This window comes from Lactuca sativa, chromosome 1, assembly GCF_002870075.4.
Source record: "Lactuca sativa cultivar Salinas chromosome 1, Lsat_Salinas_v11, whole genome shotgun sequence".
Classification (NCBI taxonomy): domain Eukaryota; kingdom Viridiplantae; phylum Streptophyta; class Magnoliopsida; order Asterales; family Asteraceae; genus Lactuca; species Lactuca sativa.
Genome location: NC_056623.2, coordinates 7,547,052 through 7,573,968, shown reverse-complemented (window position 1 = coordinate 7,573,968; position 26,917 = coordinate 7,547,052). Strand labels below are relative to the sequence as shown.

Sequence of the window (26,917 nt, the reverse complement as noted above, 5' to 3'; positions counted from 1 at the left end):
ACAATCTCCGATAGAGAACTTTGTAATATCAATGGCAATAGTCTTTGTGACGTTGGTGCAGTGACATTACAAAAGGATCTGAAACGACCCAAAAATTTTTGTTTTTAATATAATCAAAACTGTAATCAGAGCATCATATAATAAAACCATACGTGATGTATTCCAAAACATAATAAAATACTGTGCGGAAAAACTGTATCATACTACATCAGATCAAAACATCTAAATCAATCCCAGGCTAAAGCTGAGGCGGTGGTGTGTGCGATGCCATCATCCCGAGCTCTTCCCTTTGCTTGCGGAAGTACCTGAAACCCAAACTGAAACTGTAAGCACGAAGCTTAGTGAGCTCCCCCAAATTACCACATACCATACTATAATATATATATCAAGCACATACGAGGCCTTGCCCCCTCCATCGGACCGAAGTCCGAAGCTGACTGACGGGGACCTTATCCCCTACATCGAACCGAAGTCCGAAGCTGACATCGGACCGGAGTCCGAAGCTAACTGGGACCTTGTCCCCTACATCGAACCGAAGTCCGAAGCTGACATCGGACCGAAGTCCGAAGCTAACTGGGACCTTGTCCCCTACATCGGACCAAAGTCCGAAGCTGACATCGGACCGGAGCCCGAAGCTGACTGATCATAGCATAACATATCACTAACATGAACACACATACCCTTGTTCGAGCCACGAAGGCATCAAACATGCTAACTACTGCATCGGATAACATCCGGATACTACTGCTAGCTAAACGGGTCGGCATTGTGGCCTTAGACCCGTTCCTACTGAAAGGAAACTCACCTCGTAATCTGGCGGCTGAGTGTGTGTCTCTGAAAGCTACCGGCTGCTGCTCCTGAATCTCCTCGGCTACAAGCCCATGAACACACTCAATCAAATACTAAACACTGCACTTGGGGTAAAATGACTCTTTTACCCTTGGCCAAAGTCAACTTACTTTTGGGGCTGACTCGCCGAGTTGGGCCATCCAACTCGCCGAGTCCTACTCTCACTTCTCAGTTCTACATGCTGCTACTCGTCGAGTGTGGCATCGACTCGACGAGTACCCTCTTGATCCAAGAACTCTGACAATCTTCATCCGACTCGCCGAGTCGTATGAACAAACTCGACGAGTTGTTCATGATCCTAAGAAGATTGCCTTGGACTCGCCGAGTTGTATGAACAACTCGCCGAGTCCCTCCATCACTGAGTCTACCCTCAACTCGCTGAGTCCACACTCTAACTCACTGGATTCACTCGACACTGGTCAAAATGAAGGACTCGGGAACTCGCGACCCAACTCGCCGAGTCGTTCTTCCCGACTCGCCGAGTTGCCGCCATGCAACTGATTTTTACTCGATTTTGTTTGAATCCAACACATACAATAGATAGATCTGAGTCCCATAAGCTGCTTTACCACGTAAAGTTTCCAACTTTACGTGCACAACCTCATGAATAAGGGAAATAAGGCTAAAAGATGCATAAAATGGGTAGATCTATGATTATTATGCAAAGTAACTCCAAAAAGACAGTAGATCTGGGCTCTACAACACCCCAATACTCAGATCCAAAGGTATTTCGACTTATTAAGACATTCATGCAAACATAAGGCTTTGAACAACAACAAATAACTCTTAGAAGAGCTCTAATGGAAGATTAAAACATATGACAAGAAGGGAACTCCGAAAATACCTCAATAAACTCAGATTTGCCCTTGGATCTTTGCAATACAACTCGTTTCCTTGTTTCTTTCTTCTTCTCCTTCTTCACACCTTCACAAAATGGCACCAAATCACTTATAAGCTCTCAAGGGGGATTAGGGTTTCTCACTGAGTTCACAGGGTGAGGGAGGCGAGAATGGGGCTATATGATGGTTTAAATAGTGGGCAACCCGGGGATTTAGGGTTTCATCCAGACGGATGGACTCGCCGAGTCCAGGATATGGACTCGCCGAGTCCAGGATATGGACTCGCCGAGTCCCCGGCTCACGCGTGCTCTCAGCCGCGACCCCACTCGGCGAGTCAGGCTATGAACTCGCCGAGTTCCTCTTGCAAAACTCACAACAATTACCAATAGATTAACATACCGGGAACGGGTCGTTACAGGATCATTGCATAAAGTGTTAGAATCTAGCATATTCTATAAGTGGCAAGTATTTGATATTCTTACACTTATGAAAAAGGGTTTGGAGTTGTGGAATGAGAATGGTTGGAAATGTGTTCAATTTGATCTATTTCACAAAAGTAAGAACCATAGGTAAACATTGTGTGCATGCTAAGAAGCATGGGACAAGTGTTGTAATTCAAGTAAGAAGTTGATTACCCGAAACGACAAATAATGAGTAATCGATATGGTGATAAATAAAAGGAGTTTTATTTATGCTCAAAGGGTTGAGGCCATATGGGATTAATATTATTCTTGTGTTTCACTTTGCATGTTTTGACTTCCTGAATAATTTAATTGGTTAAGAACAGTCAAATTATTTGAACGGGCCACAGTCGTTCATATGTTGGAAGTAGGTATGAATGAAGTCTGTCATGAATTGGTGTGTGGAATGTCTAAAAGAGTATTAGACATAAGCAAATGTTTGTTGTAACGTTCATGAGTGCTTATGAATATGAATTTGAGCATTGGATTAAACCCATGCTCACTTGGATCACTCCATGGATTGTGTCACGAGTGATTGGTGAGACGATAACATCTTATATTCTTGAAACCGAGATGTGTGAGTTGTATCTTGCAAATCGGTTGCACATTGATAATATGTAAACGCACTAGTAACTTGGTGTTATAAAACATATTGTCGTGTGTGATTCAGTGAGTGAGTGCAAGCAAGCATTGTATCAAAGTTTATCCGTTCCTTTTATCCAAAGTAGGATAAAAACAATATCTTTGGGCCCCTCGATGATTTAGTGATGACAAACGTAAATGCTCGGCCGGGCTAGGGCTAATTTGATTTGTTCAATTAGTCAGTCGTCATGAATCGGAAATCGAGAAATAGTACAAAGAGAATGATTAGAAATCATGTCTCATACGATATCTAGAATGGAGGAATATATGATCCCTTATCTTAAGGACACACGTATCTGATAGGATCAGAGTTGATAGCGGCTTTGGAAAGCTACGATTGCAGATCAGGATCTGAAGTCATACACATAATAGTTATTAGACTTATCCAAGTGGGAGACTGTTGGATTAGTGTCTAAGTCCATAACTGTTTTGGTATGTACTTGACCCGATGGTGCATGGTCCTTTTGGGTTACCTTCACCAAAACAACTTGTTAGGATGAATTATGGAGAGAAAGGATTAAATATGATTTATTAATATATTATGAGAATAATATATTAAAGGAGAAATCATATTGTTTAATTAATATTAGTCAAGAATTAATTGGTAATTAGTTTTGTGACTAAAAGAGATTAATTAAACTTAAGGGACTGGAATTGTAATTATAAGATAATTGCAATTTGGGCTATGGATTGCCTTATATTAAGGAATGGACGAATTCTATGGGGAAGCCCATAAGGAAATCTTCCAAGGCCTTAAGGAAAGGGATCCATGGGTTGCTTAGGGCTTAAGCATCCAAATTAGGGTTTCCTTGTTATATAACCCTAATAGCCTCACTATATATAGAACCCTTAAGGCTCAAAAACGTGGGGAACTTCTCTTCTAGGGTTAGAACACGTTTTGGGCAGCCTCCATCCTCTCTCCTCTTCATCCTCTTGCTTATGGTGCTTGTGAACCATTAGAGGAGTGACATCTGTGACTCTAAGCTTTCTAAAGTCAATACAAGGAGGAATTGGGATTGTTATTGCTACATAACAATCAAGGTAATATCTTAAACCCATTCTTATGTTAATATGATTACTTGTATGCTAGAATTAGGGTTTATAGTCTTGGATAACTTGCATGTACAATAGAGAAACCTAGATCCAAGCATTAGGGTATGTATGAGCACATAGGATGTTCTTAGGACTAAAACCCATCACATAACTCATAGATAAAGAATCAAATAGAACAATTTTAAAGTAAAAAAGAAAAGGTGAAATGTATCCACTCAACTTGAATCCTAATCAAGGAAAACCTTTTGTGTATGCTTGCGAAAGCATCATCAAATGATAGTTGGTTGTGGCATAGGAGACTTTCACATCTCAACTTCAAAGATATTAATAAACTCGTTTTTAGAGATTTGGTTAGAGGCATGCCTCTTCTTAGTGAAGACAAAGAACATGTGTGCGTTGATTGCGAACTAGGAAAGCAAAGCAGAAAAAGTCATTCTTCGATCATGAATACCAAGATAATCGAACAACTGGAATTAATAAATATAGATCTTTGTGGTCCATCTTCAATTGAAAGCATTGGTGGAAACAAATACATTTCAGTTATTATTGATGATTTTCTTATTTCAATTGGGTATTCTTTCTTAAATAGAAATTAGAAACCATAAAGAAGATGATTGATTTTATCAAGCAAATTGAACTTCAATTGCGAAAGCATGTTTGAAAGATACGAAGTGGCAATGGAACGGAGTTCAAGAATCATGTTTTTGATGAATTCTTAACAAACAAATGAATCATTCGCAACTTTTCTTCTCCACACACTCCACAACAAAATGGTGTAGCTGAAAGATGAAATCGTTTTTATATGAAGTTGCGAGAACCATGTTATCTTTCACAAAAATTGTTGTTATATTTTTGGGTTGATGTCATCACAACTGCTTGCTTTACTCAAAATCATTCATATATCAATAAATGTTTTTTGATTACTCCTTATGAAATTTTGAAAATAGAAAGCCTAACGTAAAATTCTTTCGTATTTTTGGTTCTAGAGTTTTGTTTCTCCATAAACATATAAGTATGCTGGTGATAATGATGTTGGTACATGTAAGGATACATCAATATGTACTTTTTGTTGGATTAGGTTTCTAAGACCATCACTATAATTGGTATATACTTGAAATGATAGTAGCATAGTCCTTTTGGGTTGCCTTTAAACCTAGCAACTAGATAGGATGATTTTGGAGAAAGAGATGTTGATTTATTATTTGAATAATAAATAAAAATAATTGATTTATTAATATATTGTGAAAATAATATATTAATTAGAAATCATATTGTTTGATTAAAAATTAATCATAAATTAATTGGATTAATTAAAAGTGCATGGATTGTTTCGTTATTTATTGAAAGTTGAAGGAAAAAGGCCCAAGCACCTCATTGGATGAGGTGGACGAAAATCACTTGGGCAAGCCCAAGCGATTTCGTCTAAACCCCTTATATGAGGGGAACGGGCGGTTTGGTTTTCAAGCAAGGGAATGTAGGGTTTCCTCCTTAAACCCTAGCTTTGGCACCAAGACACCTCAGTTATATAAAGGTCATATCCCTTCACATTTTCATGCATTCATTCCTTTAATAATCCTTAGACGAAAACTTGTCTATCCCTTCTCCTATCGCTATATTCACCATCTTACTAGCTTGGGTGTGATCCCATTAGGGGCACGACAATTGGGGTACTTGCGTCCAATAGATCAACAAGAAGTTGTTCGTTGTTATTTGCTACAATAACAATCAAGGCATGTAATCATTAACCCTAATTTGATATTTTTCAAAAATAGCCTAGGTTTCTTAGGGTTTCCTTTTGATGTTCATAGTTATAGATTCAATAGTGAAAACATATATCTTTATTAGGGTTGCATGCACACTTAAGATTTTATGTTTGTTTATTTTGCATAAAACCCATCAGTGGTACCAAATATTGATTTTTTTCCATTGAATTTGCTATAATGTTGAACTGATCAAATTAGGGTTTATGGCAATTAATCCTATAGGCCAATAATTTTGAAATTAAGATTTCTTGGACCCTAAGTTTCGAAAACTATGTAAGGGTTGTAACCCTTACCTTGCCTCCCAAGTAATCGGTTTTAGGGCAAGGTTTCTTGATCCCTAAGTTTTCGATTTTAAGGTGAGGATTGAAACCCTTACCTTCCTACCCAAGCAAGCCATTTTCTAAAATGGTAGATATAGTTAGGGTTTCCTAATTTCAGTAATTATCTTAATTAAAATTAGATAAATCCTACACTCATTTTTTTCGAAAATTAGGGGTGAGGATTAAATTAAATTATTTTATTAATTTAATTGATAATCCTTACATGATTAATTAAATTTTTAATTAATAGATAGTTATTTGGTTTATTTTTAAATTTAAATTAATTATTTAATTTTAGAAATTTAAATATAAACATAGTATTTTGAAAAAGGTTTTAAAATACAACTTATATTATATGTAAAATTAAAAGTTTAATTATTACTATATATATATATATATATATATATATATATATATATATATATAAGAATTAGTCATTCGAACCGCTGATACGCCTCATTCATGAAGCTAATCTATAAAGGGGTATAAGGAAAGTATCTATAAAATGGTAGCTGAATGAGTGTCCACTCTAACCCACCGCTTCCTCGATTACTGGAAGGTCGTTAGCTGGACGAGTTTGATAAGACAATTAATTCTCATTAATAAGTATAATGCATTTAAAAAGAACTAAACTATTTTTATTCAAATCCCAATCTTAGTTACTTTAGGAAAAATGTGAATTTGTATGCTAACCCATGAAATTGTACATCATACTTTATAGTAGTTATTGGAGCGTGTATGATTAATCGACACACTATTAGTGACTATAAAGAGTAATAATGGGCATCTTGAAAATTGGCGTTGATTAATGAAGCGTGTGTGGTTAACTGACACATTAAAATGTGATGATAAATGACATCGAGAGTGCCAAGCTAATTTGCATGGTTATTCACATTTTGTTTGTGATCCTTGGTATCCCACTCACAAATGGAAGAGCATAATATGAGATTAAACATGTCATTGAATAGTTTCAATGAGTCTCAAAAGATCTAGAAATTTCGTTTTTCAATGGTGAAATTGGTAAATCATCATTTACCTACCTTTATAAAATTTACAATTAGATTACGACATCCATTTTCTAAGTTGTGAATTTTTTAGTTGGATCTCAGCTTTAATATTTCATTGTTTGGGTTGTTATATTAAGGATTGTTTTTATCTAACTAAAACTACTTTTCTTTTAAAATGTATACTCCAACTGATGCTTATGATTCTTACTCCTCCTCCAACCATAACTTTTCCTTGTTGAACATCTACTCCAAGGTGACATTGGATGACACCAACTACACTGACGGATGCGCAACATAAAAATGGTCCTTCTTTTTTAGGACAGGGAGTGTATCCTTGAGAAACCATTAGATGAGATTAACGAAGATAAGGTCAATCATAAAGAAATTGTCGTCTACAAGAAACACTACAATGATGCAACAAAAATTGTTTGCATAATGGGGCCCCCGATGACTCCTGAATTGCAGAAATACTACAAGGATTATTGCTCGAACGAGATAAACAAGGTGTTGGATTAGGTGTCTAAGCCCATAGCTATAATTGGTATGTAGTTGATTTGATAGTAGCATGGTCCTTTTGGGTTGCCTTCACTTTAGAAACTTGACGGGATGACTTTTGGAGAGGGAGGTTGAATTTATTATTTGGAATAATAAGTTGATTTATTAATGTATTATGAAAATAATATATTAATTAGAAATCATGTTATTTAATTAGTATTTAATCAGAAATTAATTTGAAATCAATTTTTAGATTAAAGGAACATGGGTTGTTTTGCAAATCATTGATAGTTGTGAAACTAGGCTATTGGACTCCTTAGATGGGAGTGGATGAAAACTATAGGGAGGTCCTATAGGTTTCGTCCAAGGCCTCTAGATGAGGAGTCAATGGGTTGCTTAAGCCTTAAGTAGGAAATTAAGGTTTCCTCTAGAAAACCCTAGCGACCCACAACTATATAAAGAACCCCACCACCTATGATTTTTGACCAATGATTGCTTTTGTAAACCCTAGCCGAATTTCTAAAGTATTCCCTCATCTCTCCTCTTGTGACAACCGTCAATTTTCAGTCAAGTCAAAGTCAACGAAAGTCAACAAGTCAAACCGGTCCACTCATCTTGCCGTAAGTGCTAGAGCTTATGATAAGTAACTCCTAAACAACTCTCTATTCTAACGAGAGATCCTAAATCAAAAAGTGCGTACACCTAGATCTCCTTAACCTAAAACTGAGGTACGTGGCGAGCCAAACCGATAAAACAATGTCGCATACTTATCGGGAGTATGCAAGATCCTTAAACAGGGCTTAACGAGGTTTACGGACCTTGCAGTGCGTAGCCGGACACTCAAAAAGGTCACCAATGAAACCTCTCTCAATCGTTTTCACTCTATCTCTTCTTATGTTAAATCTCTCCCAAATCTCTCTAAGTATGTGAAATCTCTCCCACATATCTCTTTGTATGTGAAATCTCTCCAAGTATGTCAAATCTCTCCCAAATATCTCTAAGTATGTGAAATCTCTCCCACATATCTCTTTGTATGTGAAATCTCTCCCACATATCTCTTTGTATGTGAAATCTCTCCAAGTATGTAAATCTCTCCCAAATCTCTCTAAGTATGTGAAATCTCTCCCACATATCTCTTTGTATGTGAAATCTCTCCAAGTATGTCAAATCTCTCCCAAATCTCTCTAAGTATGTGAAATCTCTCCCACATATCTCTTTGTATGTGAAATCTCTCCCAAATCTCTCTAAGTATGTGAAATCTCTCCAAGTATGTCAAATTTCTCCCAAATCTCTCTAAGTATGTGAAATCTCTCCCACATATCTCTTTGTATGTGAAATCTCTCCAAGTATGTCAAATCTCTCCCAAATCTCTCTAAGTATGTGAAATCTCTCCCACATATCTCTTTGTATGTGAAATCTCTCCAAGAATGTCAAATCTCTCCCAAATCTCTCTGAGTATGTAGAATCTCTCTCAAAATCTCTCTCGAAATCTCTCCCAACTTTCTATAATCACTCGGGGCATCCCGACCCTCGAATTTGGCGAAAACAGCCCAAAAACGGAAGACTACGCGAAAAACGGACCTTAGGAACCGAAACCCCTCTTAGGAACCGAACCCTCCTGATGAAGAAGGCTGCTGATCCGAACCGAAGGTACTGTTCACTACTGTTCACTACAGTCCGTTCGGTTCTGCCATTCTTGCCTCCTAACTCCGAACCGAAGCTTCCCTGCTAAGCCTTAGGACCAGACCCTCGCCCTTCGCCTTCGCTCCTTCTTCTGGCTCGCGCCTTCGTTTCCGACTCAGCATCAGCATGGACCGAGCCTCGGCCTAGGGACCGAACCTCGGCCTAGGACCGAGAGGTCTCGCTGGAAGCTCAATTTCTCCCGGTTTTCGCATAGTTTTACGTTTAAGTCCCGTTTTTAATTATTTTAACGCGGGGTTTTCACCCAAAATCATATTTTAACATAATAAACCCTAAATATTCACAATTTAATCATATTTTCATAAAAACCTTTATTTAAATAATAAAAGCAAGTGGGTAAAGTACAAAGAGGTGGAGTGTTGACTTTGCTTTACTTTATGACACAAGCAACCACTCCCACACCCACTCTATGACCAGCCACACCTCCCCACCTTACCTAGGTCACATCAATGTACTTTCCACTCAATCATCACTCTTTCCCACGTTTTTGAGGGCTGAATATGCACCCTCTCTCCTCATTTTCTCTCATTTCCTCTCTTTTCACCAAAAAGAGCAAACTCTTTTCTCTCTCATTTTCCCTCTCTAGAACTCGATATTTGAGGGCTGATTCTTTGGATTTTCTCCACTTTTGGTAAGAATAATCCATTCTCTTTATGATTATCTCAATTATTTCCACTCAAATCATGGATATCTTACACAAACTCCATTATAATTGTGTTAGATCTTCGAATCTTCAAGTGATTCTTCAAGTGTTCTTGGGTTGAACACTTCTCTTCTTCAACACTTACCTACTGAAATCACTTAAGGTGAGTTCATACCCCTACATTTTCATGTTTTCTCAAGTTTTTAGGGGGGGAATACAAGTTAAAACACTTAGAACATAACTACATTTTTCTAACAGCTTTCATCAGAAAAGTTTCACTCCATTCACGGACTGTTTTGGACATCTTAAACATTTTTGTTTTCAAAACTGTTTTAGGTGCATGTAGTTCCACTTCTTAGCTTTAAAATGACTACTTGCACATCTCCATACGATTTTTCTACAATTTATGGTGATTTTTACAAAACTGCCTATCATTTCAAACATCAATCCGGACCAGTCTGTGATTATGGACTTTTTCACCCAAGTTAGAGGTCATTAAAAATTATAATAAAAATTATGAACAAACTAGACTCATTTTCCAAACTCTCAGAAGTTACAGAACTTGATTTGGACATTTTATGATTTTTCTACAATTTTTCCAATAACAGTTACAGAAAATGTTATTAACAGAAAAACACAATAAATTTCATTTCACCTTGTAACATGTTGAGCAAGGTATACATCGTTATGTGATTATGTGTAGTTGCAATATATGACAAATTTTGTATTCTTACATAGACATACATCAGAAAACAAATGGATTTACACCTTCACAAGTATGACAAATATATATATATATATATATATATATATATATATATATATATATATATATATATATATATATATATACGATATTACGAGGCTATATCCATTAAAATATAAACATTGATAAATTATGACAAGTAAGGCCTATGCTCATTTCTCACGAAATCAATCGATAAACTATAATAGGTATAGTTTAGGGTTATTTATATAACAAACACAATATTATAGGTCTTACACTTACAAAAGAGTTATTGTCGCTATGGACGATTAAGATAATCTATAATAAGTATAGTTAAGCCTATATACCCCCACAAACGAACGCGTTAGTTATAATCGGTATAGTTATGGTAAATACATATTACAAACAAAGTAATAAACTATAATAGGTATAGTTTATGTTTTCATCTACCCTAGGAACTTAATTACAAGAAAGGAATTCACCATCACTTTCGATAAGCTATTCATATGCATAGTTCAGGTTCACTAATCTCTATTACTCCCCGGTGAACTATGATATGTATAGGTTATATTCACATTCACCATCACTTTTGATATGTATAGGTTATATTCACCATCACATCACTTTCGATAAGCTATTCATATGCATAGTTCAGGTTCACTAATCTCTATTACTCCCCGGTGAACTATGGTATGTATAGGTTATATTCACATTAAAGGTTCACATTGTTAGACTTCAACTATAATCGTTGAGCGTATATGCTTGAGTCATACAAGAATTTAGTCTGGATTGGCTTAGAATTGGTGGTGCCCGCCTCATCTCCTGTTCCTCGTTGGGTTGTGGACCTAGGGCAGACCCACTACATTCGACGTTTTATCTAACTTAAATCTTCTATAACTTATATACGCTGGACAATTATAGGGGAATTCTACGGGTCAATCTAGGATACATTAACACATCATATAGGTTATATTCACCATCACTTTTGATAAGCTATCATATGCATAGTTCAGGTTCACTAATCTCTATTACTCCCCGGTGAACTATGGTATGTATAGGTTATATTCACATTAAAGGTTAGCATTGTTAGACTTCAACTATAATCATTGAGCGTATATGCTTGAGTCATACAAGAATTTAGTCTGGATTGGCTTAGAATTGGTGGTGCCCGCCTCATCTCCTGTTCCTCGTTGGGTTGTGGACCTAGGGCAGACCCACTACATTCGACGTTTTATCTGACTTAAATCTTCTATAACTTATATACGCTGGATGATTATAGAGGAAATCTACGGGTCAATCTAGGGTTCATCAACACATCATATAGGAATATTTTGTTTACACCTAACTAAGAAAATATTGGATTTTCTGGATTCATATCCTATCGCTTTTAAAAAGGAAAACGGTTTCTACTCCAAACAAAACTCTTATGAACTCACCAACTTAATTGTTGACACTTTTCAAAACTACTTGTATTCTCAGGAAATCAGTGAAACAGGAAAACTTCAGCGCTTTGAGGATGGGACGTTAAACTGTCAACAATTTATTTTTGTCATCATATTGTAATTGATTTTGAATCATGTAAACATATACTTTGGTGTAACTTTTTCAATTATATTTATGATGGTTGTATTTACTTTGAGCACTATTATACATATTGTTGTGATACTGAACATGAAGTCCTCCATCCCTGGACGTTTCCGCCATCCTTGGTTTGGGGGTGTGACACCTCTCATCCTCTTGCTAGTGGTGTCTGTAAGTCATTAGAGGTTTCATATTTGAGGCACTAAGCTTTCAAGAGTCAAGGATCTACATGGTTTCTTGTTATTGCTACATAACAAGTAAGGTAAACTTCTAAACCCTAATTATATGAAGATTTCGATTTATATATGCTAGATCTAGGGTTTTGCTTTGGTATTACATTTTCATGTTCAACTAGTGAAAAACTTATATCCAAAGCAATTAAGGTTGCATGAACACATAGGTTGTAGTTATGCTCACAGCCCATCACAAGGACCTTATGGAGAAGTACCATAAGCGAGATCGTTAGAAAAAGTATGAAGTGGTAAAGTACCTCATAGCAAGCAAGATGAAAGAGGGAGAATCTGTTAGCAGCCACATGCAAAGAATGGAATGCTACATGGACCAGCTTGTCAACCTAAATGTGAATTTTGATGAGGAGTTGGTTGTCGACATACTATTGAACTCCTTGCCAAGTTGTTATGATCAGTTCATCTTGACTTATCATTTGAACAACAATGAGACTACTTTGTCTCAACTTCACAAGCAACTGATAAGGCTACCTTATCCTTTGCACCACACTACGCTACTCCCTAGCCACATAATCATCCTACTGAAATCATAATTCAATTCCTTGACCCAACCGGTCTCTACCAGGCCTCACATGTATTGCCATAATCACACAGGCCTCGCTCATGGGTCTCACCCAGTATATACCAACGAACGGGCCATGCCCACGGGTCTCACCCCATTAAGAGCTACACAAAGCCACTCTCGCCTCGGACCCCACTGATGGTCCCCATCGAGAGCTACACAGAGCCACCCTTGCCTCGGACCCCACCAATGGTCTACCTCAATATGGTGAATGCTATGATCCCATCGCAGTCTTACAACACTTATACACTATCTGCCAATATAGTGAATGCTACGACCATCCCGCAGTCTTACGAAAAATCTATCCTGCCATGGTTATCGCCCATGGTCTTAACACACCTTTACCATATCAACCCCAAATCATCCCAAGTTGAACCCACATCCAACTGAATCCCAATCAGGTGTTCGAGTCATGCTTCGAACCCCAAAGCCTTCATCAAACAAGAATAGGCAACAAGGCTACAACGCAACCCTCAACCTTGATCCATCCACATGCCTAATATACATCACAAAGAAGACGCCAACTAGCTGTTGGAAGTTTCATGAATTCCCAACTTACACAACTTCAATTTGGACGGTCACTTGAGTCGTCTTCCCTCCCGAATGAGATGTGAAACTCACCCTAGTTTCACACCTGATTCGACTTGCGGAAATCTGAACGATTCTCCTCCACTTGGATTCATCGAAGCTCTTCCAACCCATAAATTTTGATGGATTCCCAACCCATATTACCTCCTTATAGCTCGAACCTCCGTCGACCTGCGCTTACCAATACTAACATTCCATTACTAGCCAATATCGATGATCGCACAACTCTTGAAATCCAGATGAATACTCCCCGAAATCTCAGCAAGCCCGATAACCCCAATCGCTTCCCATGATACAACACCAAATCCTTAAGTCCTTTATGTTGGCGACAAATACCATAACCCTTGCTCCGAACTAGCGAATCTTCACTCCAACTTCCCATGCTCAGAAGGATCTCTGAATTCTAACCATCTTCAACCCTTGCAATTATGAAATTCCCCTGACACTTCCAATGACCAAATAAGCTCATGTGACTGTCATCACCATCTTCTTGCTACCGCTCCTTCCCTAGAAACGACAGTGATTGGACCCAAAGGTCCTTCCATAGACGACTTCTGATCCCACCGGAACAAAAGCTAACACGGCAAAACTCTGAATTCATTGGATAACTAGCCAACTAATTCGAACATAGACCTTCCAAACGATACCCCTGAATTGACCCCATCAAAGATCCAAAACAACAATCGAACAAACTGAATCCCGCTCAACAAGATACGAACCACTAATGAATCTTGGCATGTAAAATGACATATAACAGTTCCTGATGATACAACAATAACAAGGAACTAAACCAAAGATAATGCTTACTTATACGCAAACAAGATTCCAAAGCATTATAAATACTGATAAGAATCAAGAAGAAAGCAAAAGGTAACATATCCACAATAGTATCTGATGAAACCCTAACCTCCCCTAACTGACACTGTAATGCTCGGATCTTTGCTGTTGGGGCTCCTACCCTACCCTCGTGACCATCAGTGATCCTCAAAGTAACTAGAGTAGGTGTACTCACTGCTCCACCCCGCAACATCGGACAGTCAGCCTTCTTATGGTCCACCTGGTTGTAGTGAAAACACATCGGAGATAACCTACTGGGGAAATCCCTACTAAAATGATCCATCTGACCACAAATTAAATATCCTAGACCTGTCTCCCAACATCCTCCATTATGGATCCTCTCGTATTTGGCACAGCGGCCCCAACCCTGATGGCCTCTTGAACGTGAATCCTGAGTCCTGGGCCTCTTCTCTTGGCCCACTAAAATCCAAGCCTGCTCTGGCTTCTTCTTCCAAAGGTGTTCCAAATCAATCTCATGCTCTCGGGATCTAGCAATCATATCATTCAGGGTCTCGTACCCTGACAGACTCACAAACTCCCTGATGTCATCCCCTAACATGTCATGATATCTTACTTTCTTCATCTCCTCGTCTGTTGCATATTGCAAAACCAACAAAGCTCTCTCCCGAAACTTGGCAATGATCTTTGCCACAGTCTCAATCTTTTGGAGGAGGTCCTAAAACTCTTTCGCCAACTGTTTCACCCCAATGGCGGGTGCAAACTCAGTCCTAAATCGGGTCACAAACTCATCCCAAGTCATCGTCTACAGGGATTTGCCTCCGAAAACGAAGCCTATCTCCTCCCACCAATCTCGAACTCTGCCCTTCAGAAGGCAAGAGGAAAATATGACCTTCGACCCATTGGGGCAGAAAGTCGTCCTGAAAGCGTTAGCCATATCCGTTAACCATCTCCTACTGGCAATGGGTTCCTTCTGCCCAAAGAACTTGGGAGCTCCACAAGCACGAAACTCATGGAAAGAAAGTGTGTGGGATCCAACAATAACCATAACCTCGGTATGGAATGTTCCCAGACACTCATCCAAAGTCTCTAAAATATCCTCCTTAATCGTACCAAAAGATCACAGGAGTCTACTCCAAAATACCGTGGGTAATCTTCGACGAGATGAACTCCCCCATCCGCTCATCAATCGGCTCAATACCTACCCCTGAGCGTGAAACCAAACTATGACCTCCTTTCTGAGTGCTCGTCTCCATACCGCAAAACAACATTCAAAAGATCAGAACATACCTAAGAATCCTCATTCCACAGGCTTCCTAGATTCTCCAATACTCTCCCCGATTCGAGTATGGATCCTGTGTTTTTAGTAGTATGAGCACAATACTGCATTTCACACCTATCCATATTTTCCCTCAAGAATCATCCTGAATCCTCTATCTCACCTTTTCAACTGATACTCCAAATGCTTGATAAACAACGCGACTAAACCCACTGAAGCACTTCATAGGCTTTCCTAGGTTTCCGACCTCACCATGCCATCGGTTGCTGAAGAACTCCACATGATGTCAGTTAATCACCTCATGGATACATTCAAATGAAACAAATCTTAGATAATACTTCGAGTAAAAACTCATCCCTACAACAGTTAAACTCAAACGAGAGTGCACAATAGGGCCAAATCCACCACTCTAAGATTATTCAACCTTCTTCACATGTGACTTAATATATTCACTTAATAGCTAACTCACATCACTTAAGAGTTCCACAAAGCACAAAGCAAGCAACATTTATGCAATAACACTCTAATACATAGAATAACCAAAGGATATTAAAACTCACATACTACAACTCATGTTAGGAACTTCCACACTCACTACTGGTTGCCTTATACATGCAAATTTTACGCAATACATGATCAAATAGACTGTCGAATAAAAGACTCTACCGTAGGACCACAACTAAATGAGGAACATGAAATACGGCTAAATTAATCATTCTAAGGCTATATGATCCTAACTGTATAACATACACTTAATAATTACTGATACCAATATATATTCCTAATCTAGCATAGCATTCAATGCTTCCTAGGCTACAAGGCATCACATATCAGGTCAATCTATCATGCAATTCCTGAAAGTATCCCTAACCTCATCCTATCATGCAATTCTCATAACATATAATCATAAAAAACATGTATGGGTATTATGGGAATCACTTACTTGAGCTCGGTCGATTGCACACACCGCCCCTTTTTGTCTTTATAAAATCCTTTTAGAAATTTACTCATTTTTTACAAATCTTTTTAGAAACTCATTTTCTTTCAAAAGATTATCAATTCCTCAGTTTGAGTTCAAACATACCCGAGAGTGTGTCTGAATCCCTAAACCAAGGCTCTGATACCAACTTGTAACGACCTGAAAATTATGAGGTAAAATTTTCATTTTTAATTCAAACAAAACATTAATTATATTTAAGTAAACATTCAATATCCCTTTTCCAAATATTCAAATGTACTTTATAAGAAAACAGTTATCAGAGCACAATCCCAAAATCATCATAATGCATAAACATGGGTGGATGTGTTGTGATCAAGTCGGACCCTTCCCTTTCAAACAGGAAGCTCCTGAAACCATAACCATAAAAACTGTAAGCACAAAGCTTAGTGAGTTCCCCAAAATATCACATATCATTGGGCCTATCCCTCACATTGGGCCCAACCCGAATATTATGCCCAACCCACCATAATAGGCTTAACCTTGCCAAACCATTAGGCCTAGCTTGATTATACAAATGCAAAAGTCACAAAGACTGTTAGCACCTACATAACATACAATGGGCCTAGCCCGTTATAAAATAGGCCTAGTCATCATACAAATGGGCCTAGCCTAACCATGCAAGAGTCACAAAGACATCTAACATAACAAAACCTAGTGGGTCGTCATTGGTTCCTTCGACCCATGAGTATAGTGAGGTGACTCTCCTTAATCCGCTGATAATCAAATAACAGCTCGAGTAGCTGAATTGGATAACCTCACGCCAACTAACAATAAATACAAAACTTAATCAATAATTATCCTGAAATCCAAAATCCGAGGCCCATTCATAAACCAACTTCCTAACGGGTAAAAGACCATTTTACCCTTTTCTTACTTGGCCCAACCTAATTGCACAAGAATCCCAAATAACAACCCAAAGCCTATTATGGCCCAAACTTTCTAATTGGGCCTAAAACTCTAATGGGACCAAAGCCAAAAAGCCCACGGCCTAACCATGACCTAAAATCAAAAGCTTTATGGCCCAAAACCGCTGAACTGGACAGTACTCCCTGCGTACTCAAGACGTACGCCCCTGGTACTCGACCTTGAACCATGATGTACAAACGGACGATGCATGATCCAACATTATGTTGAGTGTACCTCTACGTACACCCATCGTACTCGTTACGAGCCAAAAACCAACTTTTAAGTCCTTAATGGGTTAAGCCAAGATATCCAAAACATAGATCTGATCCCTAGGCAAGCTCTTAACTAATAAAGTTGCCGACTTTACTCACATACATTCCTTAATGGGACTCAAAACTTAAAAAGGAATTTAATAAGAGTCTTAATACTTGCATATACCAATATCTTCCATAAACTTTCCATTTTTATGAACAAAGGGACCTTATTGGAGCTTAGATCTAACATCCACTACTTCTGGAGTAGGTCAAAAGCTCAACTTTATTTCAAAGGACTCAAAATTACCAAAGAAACACCATAAAGTAGACCCAACCAAAAATGATCATCAAGGTATAAGCTTTTTACCTTAGAAAGCTTGCAAATGGGAAGATACTCATGGATCTACAAGCTCAAGCCACTCCTCTAAGCGTTCCTCTGCTTTTTCTTCTTCACCACAAACACCCACAAATCACATTTCAAACTTAAATAATCACCAAAAGCACTTAGGGTTCAAATCTAGGGTTCAAAATGGATGAAGACTGAAGATATTAGGGTTTGGTGATGAGATAAGGATCTTAAATAGGGTCCAAGACCCTAAATTAGGATTTGCATGAATCTAGAGTATGCCTTACGTACTCCCATTATGCTCAACATACTCTTCAAGTGTGTCGTGTTCCTCTTCCCTAGTACGCCCCGTGTACTCCTTATGTATGCCCCGCATACTAGGATTAACCTTAAACCCTACCAACTTCTGAAGGCCATAACTTCGTCGTTATAAGTCCATTTATGACAATCTTTATAAACACGGAAAGGTAAAGAGAATCTCTACGCTTCTATCAATCCATACTTGCCTTAAAACTTCCCAAACTAAAACCAATTTCCATAAAAGCCCGAACCGACACTTCACCGGTATACCCCTTGGCTCCAAAACACAAACCGAAATCCTGGATCATCTAATTACATTACCCACACCCAAATGGGTCTAAATCTCTCTTTCCCCAAAGGCTCTAAGCCTGATGATAACCCATCTTCGGGCCAAATGATATTTAAATGTTGTAAGATCTAAATTACATTACCCACAAGAACCCTTACATAGTTTATTCTTGATCTTCTTTTTCATTCCATGATCATAAAAATATATACACAAGCATTTTTTTTTTCATTCCATGATCACACATATACATACACATATGGATTCCTTGCAAACTTATTATGTCTAATACCAACTCGTAACTATGTTTTCATGCAAAAGTTGCCACAAACACTGATAACCACACCCATTAGGGGTGCAAACGATCCAAGCTACTCATGAGCTACTCGGGATCGGATCGCTAAAAGCTCAACTTGAAACCGATTTTAGACGAGCCCGAGCTGAGCTCGAGCTTAATATTAAGCTCGTTTATTAAACGAGCTCGAGCTCGAGTCTATGTCACTAAGCTCGATTATGCTCGCGAGCCTAAACGAGCCTTTATATAATATAATTTCTTATTTTTATATATATTAAAATAAAAACATATTTGTGGATTAGGAATTTAGGGTATTAGTAAACGAGCTTCTTAACGAGCTCGAGCCGAGCTTAAGCTTATTTAGGCAAGTCAGATAAAAAACGAGCTGAGCCCGAGCCCGAACTGAGCTTGTATAATTATTTACGAGCTCGAGCCGAGCTCAGTACAAAAAGCTTGAATTGAGCCGAGCTCGAGCTCGAACCTCTTAGAACTTAAACGAGCCCGAGCCGAGCCTGGCCAGGCTCGGGTTCGACTCGGCTCGTTTGCACCCTAACACCCATCATCTTGAATTCATACTCGTGTATCCAAAATACGAGGCTAGCTCAACTTCAAATCTTTCTTATCCATGGTGGTTTGCCATCATTAACACCCTATTTACATAGACACATGTTCTCTTTTAACCCTCGAAAAATCATAATATAGTAATATTAATATCTACATGTATAACGTAGTGTATATCTGATACCAATAATGATTTACAAGTAAAATTATTGGAGTGATGATGAATTATAAAATCAAAAGCAATCCTATAATGATCCATTCTGTACGATTTGTGTCTTTGATTTTCATTATAAATTAAAACAACAAATTTGAGATGCAACGTAATAAGTTTCTATATTTTTATTTTTGTTTTATAAGGATATAACACCCCATTTAGTTATAAGTAGATTAAAATTTATGGAATCTGTGATGAATCAATTACAGAATTGATATGTTTTTTTTGTTAGATGGTTAAAAACAAATTTTGAGTAGTTTTTTAACTGTCAAATATAAATATATAATTTACACCTAAACTAACACTTAATTCCACTTATATATATACAAACACGTATTATATAAAAAATTATTCAAACATGTTTTTATAAAAAAAATATATAAACAAACACGATTTTATAAAAAAAATATAGATAAAATAGGTGTTTATATATATATATATATATATATATATATATATATATATATATATATATATATATATATATTTGTAAAATATATTTTTTTATACATTTTTTAGAAAAAATGATTTTTATATATTTATACACTTAATAAATATTTATTTTTATAATTAGATATTTCATATACAAAAAACTTAAAAAAAAAGTTTTTATATAGAAAATATAAGATTTTTAAGTGAAAATACGTTTTTTTTTTATATAAATATGATTTTATAAAGAAAAAACATATTAGAAACAATTCTTTGAGAAAAAAGGTTGTAAAGAAAACTAAAGTTATGATGAAATCATAATAAAATTCTAAAATTTGGGCAAAAAGGGTCAAGTTTGGACCAAATTTGTAAGAAAATTTAAAATATGGGCCAAAAGTGTAAAATTTGGACCAAATCTATAATAAAATTTGAAACCTGGGCCAAAAATGTAAATTTTGAAAGTTGACTGACATGTTGACCGGGTCAAAGTGTTAAATTGAATACGATTACCGGTATTTGGAACTTAATTGAATAAAAAAAATATATGAATTAAATTAATTATTAGGCCAATATGTAGAGACTTTATTGTAGTTTTTCCGAGGTATTTATAGATTCCAGTTGCTTACAGATAAAACATATTTGAATAATTAATTAATCATGATTAATTCAAATTCAAATCCTTCAATTTATCTAGCATTGTGCGAAATCTCTAGGGATGAACTTTAGCAATTTCGTCCACCTTATCCCTAGGGTTCCAGAATGTTCCAACCATTTCAACTAGTGAATAATTAACATTTAGCCCATGCATTTTTAATTAACATAATTTAATTCTAATTTAATTCCAATTAAGTCCAAATAATTATGAACCAGTTTCTAATTAATTAATCATCAAATGAATAATTAATACACCATTTGTATCTCCCTAGATATTACAACATTTAAATATCATTTGGTTCATTGAGCGCGACCTAAAAAAGACCATGCTATTAAGGGATAGTCTTACCAATTTAGTTATGACATTAGACACTACTCCACTATTTTTGCCATGTGTATCAACTTCATTGCCAAGAATGGATGTGCCCTAAGTATTGAGATGATGTGAGATAGAATATCAATTTGCTAAAGATAATGTCAATTCAAATCTTAAAAAAAAAACAAATATGATACGATAACCATATGAGAAAAGATTAGCGTCAATGGAAAATAATAAAAACGGGAGAAATCGATCTAGATTGGAATTCTACTAAAAAAACCTAATTGTTTAGATGAGCGATGGCAAACACTAACGTTGATTTTATATATATATATATATATATATATATATATATATATATATATATATATATATATATATATATATATATATATATAGGGAAAGAATCAAATGAGAACACTTAAAAGATTGAGAACGCGAGAACAAGTATATTCATTTGTGATTCCATTTATTCATTTGTGGAGAAATGATAATTTTTTACGCACAATCAACATGAATATGTTTTTTCCTCTTCAATTGAAATTAAACACGTAAAATTTATTATTTCTCCACAAATGAATACATGGAATCACCAATAAATATAGAAACGTTGATTATATATATATATATATATATATATATATATATATATATATATATATATATATATATATATATATGTGTGTGTGTGTGTGTGTGTGTGTGTGTGTGTGTGTTCAGTTTCATTTGAGACCATTATAATTTTGTGAGATCGTGAAATGGAAAAATCCAAAAATTCTCTTTTTAAATATTATTTTTGGAACTTGAATTAACTAAAGAAATAAAAAAAATAAAAAAAATTCGTTTTTTTTGAAAAATACGTGAAATATTCTAATAGAATATTACACTGATATATTCTAAAAAATAATTTTAAAATGCAAAATAAATGGAAAAATCTAAAAATTCTTTTTTTAAATATTATTTTCGGAACTTGAATTAACTAAGAAAATAAAAAAAAAAATCCATTTTTTTTGAAAAATACGTGAAATATTCTTATAGAATATTACACTGTACATATTCTAAAAAATAATTTTAAAATGCAAAATAAATGGAAAAGTCCAAAAAAAATTTTAAATATTATTTTCGGAACTTGAATTAACTAAAAGAAAATTTAAAAAAAAAAATAAAAAAATACGTCTCACGGTTTCACAAAATTAGGCCGTCTCACATGAACCTAACCATATATATATATATATATATATATATATATATATATATATATATATATATATATATATATATATATATATATATATATATATATATATATATATATATATATATATATATATATATATGGATATTGAATGTTTCTTGAAAATTTTAAGAGGTACAACTAATAATGCATCAAATACCATCATAAAATGCATTCAGAAAACACAAAATTATTTAAATGGTAACTCGTATATTACCCATTATCTCGCTCCTATTACACTTACTTTCCTCTTTGTCGACACAAATATTAAAATTTTCTCCTTTATACATGGTTGCACCCATGCTCTGCAGTCGCCGCCATCAAGGCCGCCCTTCTTTTCACCCTTCTCGGAAACCTTATTCCTTCCGCCCCCTTTTGCCTTCAACCTCACACAAAGGCGCTAAGTATTGTTTCTAATGATCTATTCCAGATTTGTGGCCATGAAATAGGAAACATGAAGAATAATCAATCAAATTTTACAGTTTATTTTGGTGTGTATTTTTTGTTCTTACATTCATTTTCAATTTTTTAATCTATTTTTTTATTATATTTAGGCATGATCCAAATCACACAATTAAGAAATCGATTAGGGAGACTTAGCAAATTAGGAAGATGACAATCAAGGTTATGATGGTTGTATCTGCTTACTGTATGTGGTATCCCCCAACAACCACCTCCATCTATCGGTTTTAGTTATAAGAAGTAGTTTCATTGTCTAAATGATATTCGTTAGTTATAAGAAGTAGTTTCATTGATAGATCCATTTTTGAAGGATGAAGTAATGGTCAGAAGTTTTTGTTGAATCAATTCTCTAAGCTTCTTGACAAATATGATGTTTGATATTTCCGTTTTAGGGGATTTTGATTATGTCGGAGTTCGGGCATTTTTTAGGGTTTTTGTTGGTTGACCAGATGTTGTGAGCAAATTTGGGAATCACACCATCATCTTCGTTTTCTCCTTCAGGTAATAGACCTACCTACCCCATCTCTTTGTGATTTTTTTTTGTTCGTACGCATCATAGTTCAGAATCCCTTCTCATTATTATGTGAATTATATAAGTTTTTACATATCATACAACAATTATTGACAAGGAAATAAACATGGCATAATTAAATTTATAGGGTAGAAGGGATCGATTAAGAAATATGGGGTCCACACCCACTATCTCGACCGCATACAATACACCATCGTAAGGAGTTTCAAGGAGATATCAGCAGCATGTCACTTCAGACAAAAAAAGACAGAAACGTTAGGCCTAATTTGGAATTTACATTCCATTGAAACTATAGATCCACCATATATGACAGGAAGGATATAGTTCAGTTTTGCAAACTTTTAATTCTTTGTCTGATGCTATTTCTTTGGTAAGGCTTATGATTACTTTCATTTGCATATGTACATGCACAATAACATATAGTATATATTAGAAAACATTCTCATCCATTATCACATATATAGTGATAATTTTAATTTTAATTTTAATTTAGATGGATGGATGACGAGATTTGCACTAACAAGTGTGGCTGTCTTTATCAACCTTGAAACATTTTCATGGTTGAATATCACGATCCATTAAGCTAGAACCACTAAGTTATCGATTCTAAAGAAAACCACTAGATGGACGTGTTTTATAAAAAAACATAATTTAGTGTTATTTTCTAATAAAGTATGTTTGGTCTATGATTCAACGAGTTTCAATGGAAGGGATGAGTTGATGAAGCTCCTAAACGAGTCTTGGAGGTGCATTTAGTAGAAGATATCGATAGATTGAAGGCATTAATCTTTTAGTGTATTATTCCTTGGGATGATAACTTCAATGTGAGTTTTAAATATGTACTGTATAAGCTTGAAATTATCAATTATAATCATTTTTTTTTATCTCAATATATATAATAAAGGTATTTCGGTCTTTAAATGACTAAATATATTGTGTTTACTATTATATTAAGGTGGCATAATCATGAGATTTACCTAATGTTCTGTAGAACAAATCTTTCTAATCAAAGATATTTTCTCATTTAATTTGTTTGTTTGACCTCTTGATAATTAGTTTCGGGCATTGTTTGTGACTCTTTGTCAGCAACTAAGGATTTTATCAACTCGTAGCAAACTCATGATGGAATTTTTGGTCAACATATGCTCATCGAAATGGAGAGTGATCATATTGCTAATTACTAAAGAGAAGGGGATTGAAGCTTCATTAAACTCTTCTCTTGCTCATATATTGCACCTATTAAGAGGAGAGGACTGATAACATTCCTAAACATTGTTTTTCTTCAATAATCGTTGAATCCAATCAAATGTGTTCAGTTCAATTTTTGTTACACATTGCTCATATTGACAGCTTTTTGAAGTTGAAAATTGGAATTATTGAAAAGAATGATCATGACAACAATTTAAACAAAATGGTGCTTATAATATGCGACTAATATTTCTAACTGATAGGTTTAATTTTGTTGTGCAATTTAATTAACATCAAATTTTGTATTATTGGGTTAATTCATTAAAAAAAATGTTTTTATTTTACTATTTCAGTTTCATTTATGTGGATAAACGTTTTCATACAAATTGAAAATACAAATTATTATTATAAATTGACTTAAAAGTAATGATTAGGAAATCTAATCATTAAGGAACAAAGTAATTCGACATATAATTTACATGTAATTTCACATTAAAACAAATTATCATAAATCTTAAAAGACCTCTTTAAGTAAAAAAGTAATATTGTGGTTAACTGTAAAGTATGTATTTTAAATATAATAAATTAATGTTACAATTTATAACTATCAACTTAAAAGCGGTACAATAATTTTGCGGACAATATTATCCACCAAAATTGAGACAATTGATGAAATTAATGATTATTAGATCAACCAATTCGATAGAGAAAAAAGAATTATAATAGTTTTGATGAAACATAATATGATGAAAATAACTTCTACCTGTGGAGTTCTTGAACTCATCCATTGTTAGTGGTTTACCCCTCACTCCCTTGGCGACAATATAACTAATCAATGAAGGACACTACTCACTGGAAAAAGATTCACCATTTGATTCCTAAGTCTTATATATATATATATATATATATATATATATATATATATATATATATATATATATATATATATATATATATATATATATATATATATATATATATATATATATATATATATGAATGTGTTAGTTATTTTATCTCCTACACATATGGTAACGTGAGCTTCAAAATTGAAAAAAAAAAGTTTGAGTCTTCCTTTTGTTCAATATAGATTGTAAACAAAAACACTCGGAAAAGGAGAGTTACAAACCACAAAAAAGCAACTCTATATAGACCGAAAATAAGAATACGGGTAGAATATTACAAACTCATAGCTCATCAAACCGGCCAATGTTTCATAACGAGTTAAGAGGTTCCGGTTATTTGGAGTTAATATTACGAGTGATTAATAGCAAGTTGCAACGAAATGACACATAAATGGGTTTATCAACATTTGAGGATTCTAAGAACCGAAAAATTATCAATATTTTGTTTATATATAGTAAACTATTTGCATAAAATAACTAATCCTCTACAAACTAATTTTTGCATAAAATATTCTCACCCGACGTTTGGCGCGGGTAAACAACTAGTGTGTATATATATATATATATATATATATATATATATATATATATATATATATATATATATATATATATATATATATATATATATATATGATTAACTAACATATTAGGAGAAATATGATGCAAATAAGTTTAGGGGGTTCTGCCACTTGATGAAGAAAACAGGGATAATTTTGTTTCGTGACATTAGATCCAAATTTTACTGTCATTTAAGCTAATGAGTAGGAGGCGATTCAAGATAAATAAGGTGGGGCAGATGGTTCTTATCCTGAGTCGGGCCATATATTTTAATATAATGGAGAGTCCTGACAAGCTCAAAGGTCCTCTTTGGCATAACTTCGCCCAAGAAATTAATAGTAACCCATCAACATTGAATGTTGGAATATACTTGCTTACACTCGCCTTGGGTCTTTCAAATAGAAATGTTGTTGAAATGTTTCAACGTTCTGGAAAAAAATCAGTCAAGCTTTCCGTGATGTTTTGGAATCTACATGCGGACATGACAAAGCACATTTTAATGCATACCACCACTTATTGGTTAAATACCTTCAAGGTAATAGATGCATGCCATACTTCGAGCCTTCAAGGTAAGTTACTGTTTTTATTGGTTAAATACCTCATCTTTCTGGTACTCGTAAAGATGCTTGTATTATAATGGTCGACCAAATGAGATATATGTGAAGAAAATACGTACCCACCTTTAATGTAATGTGCCTACGTGATTTTAACTTGTGTTTTACCCTCATATCCAGGTGGGAATGATTGACATGTGATACTTGGGCCTTTCCTTCATGCCTCCTTCTGAGACACCTTTTGTGAATTTTCCCAAGCCATCCAACTATCTTGATATTCCTTAATAATTTATGTGCCAACAATTATTCTTAACTTCATTTTGTTTTCTCTTTTTATAGGAAAATATCACGTGCATTCACATCA

General features: G+C 35.2%; 1 long non-coding RNA gene across 5 annotated transcripts; it reads left to right on the top strand.

The window, feature by feature from the left end:
* Nucleotides 1–22,597: 22,597 nt before the first annotated feature.
* Nucleotides 22,598–24,666, top strand: LOC111906513 (uncharacterized). 5 transcript variants are annotated; one of them, XR_006186559.2, is made up of 3 exons: nucleotides 22,598–22,842; nucleotides 22,906–23,314; nucleotides 23,473–24,666. It is a non-coding gene; the product is annotated as an uncharacterized LOC111906513 (long non-coding RNA). The 5 variants fall into 5 exon arrangements; XR_006186556.2 differs by having other exon boundaries at nucleotides 22,598–23,007; nucleotides 23,206–23,314; XR_006186550.2 differs by having other exon boundaries at nucleotides 22,598–23,314; nucleotides 23,473–24,169; nucleotides 24,432–24,666.
* Nucleotides 24,667–26,917: the final 2,251 nt, after the last annotated feature.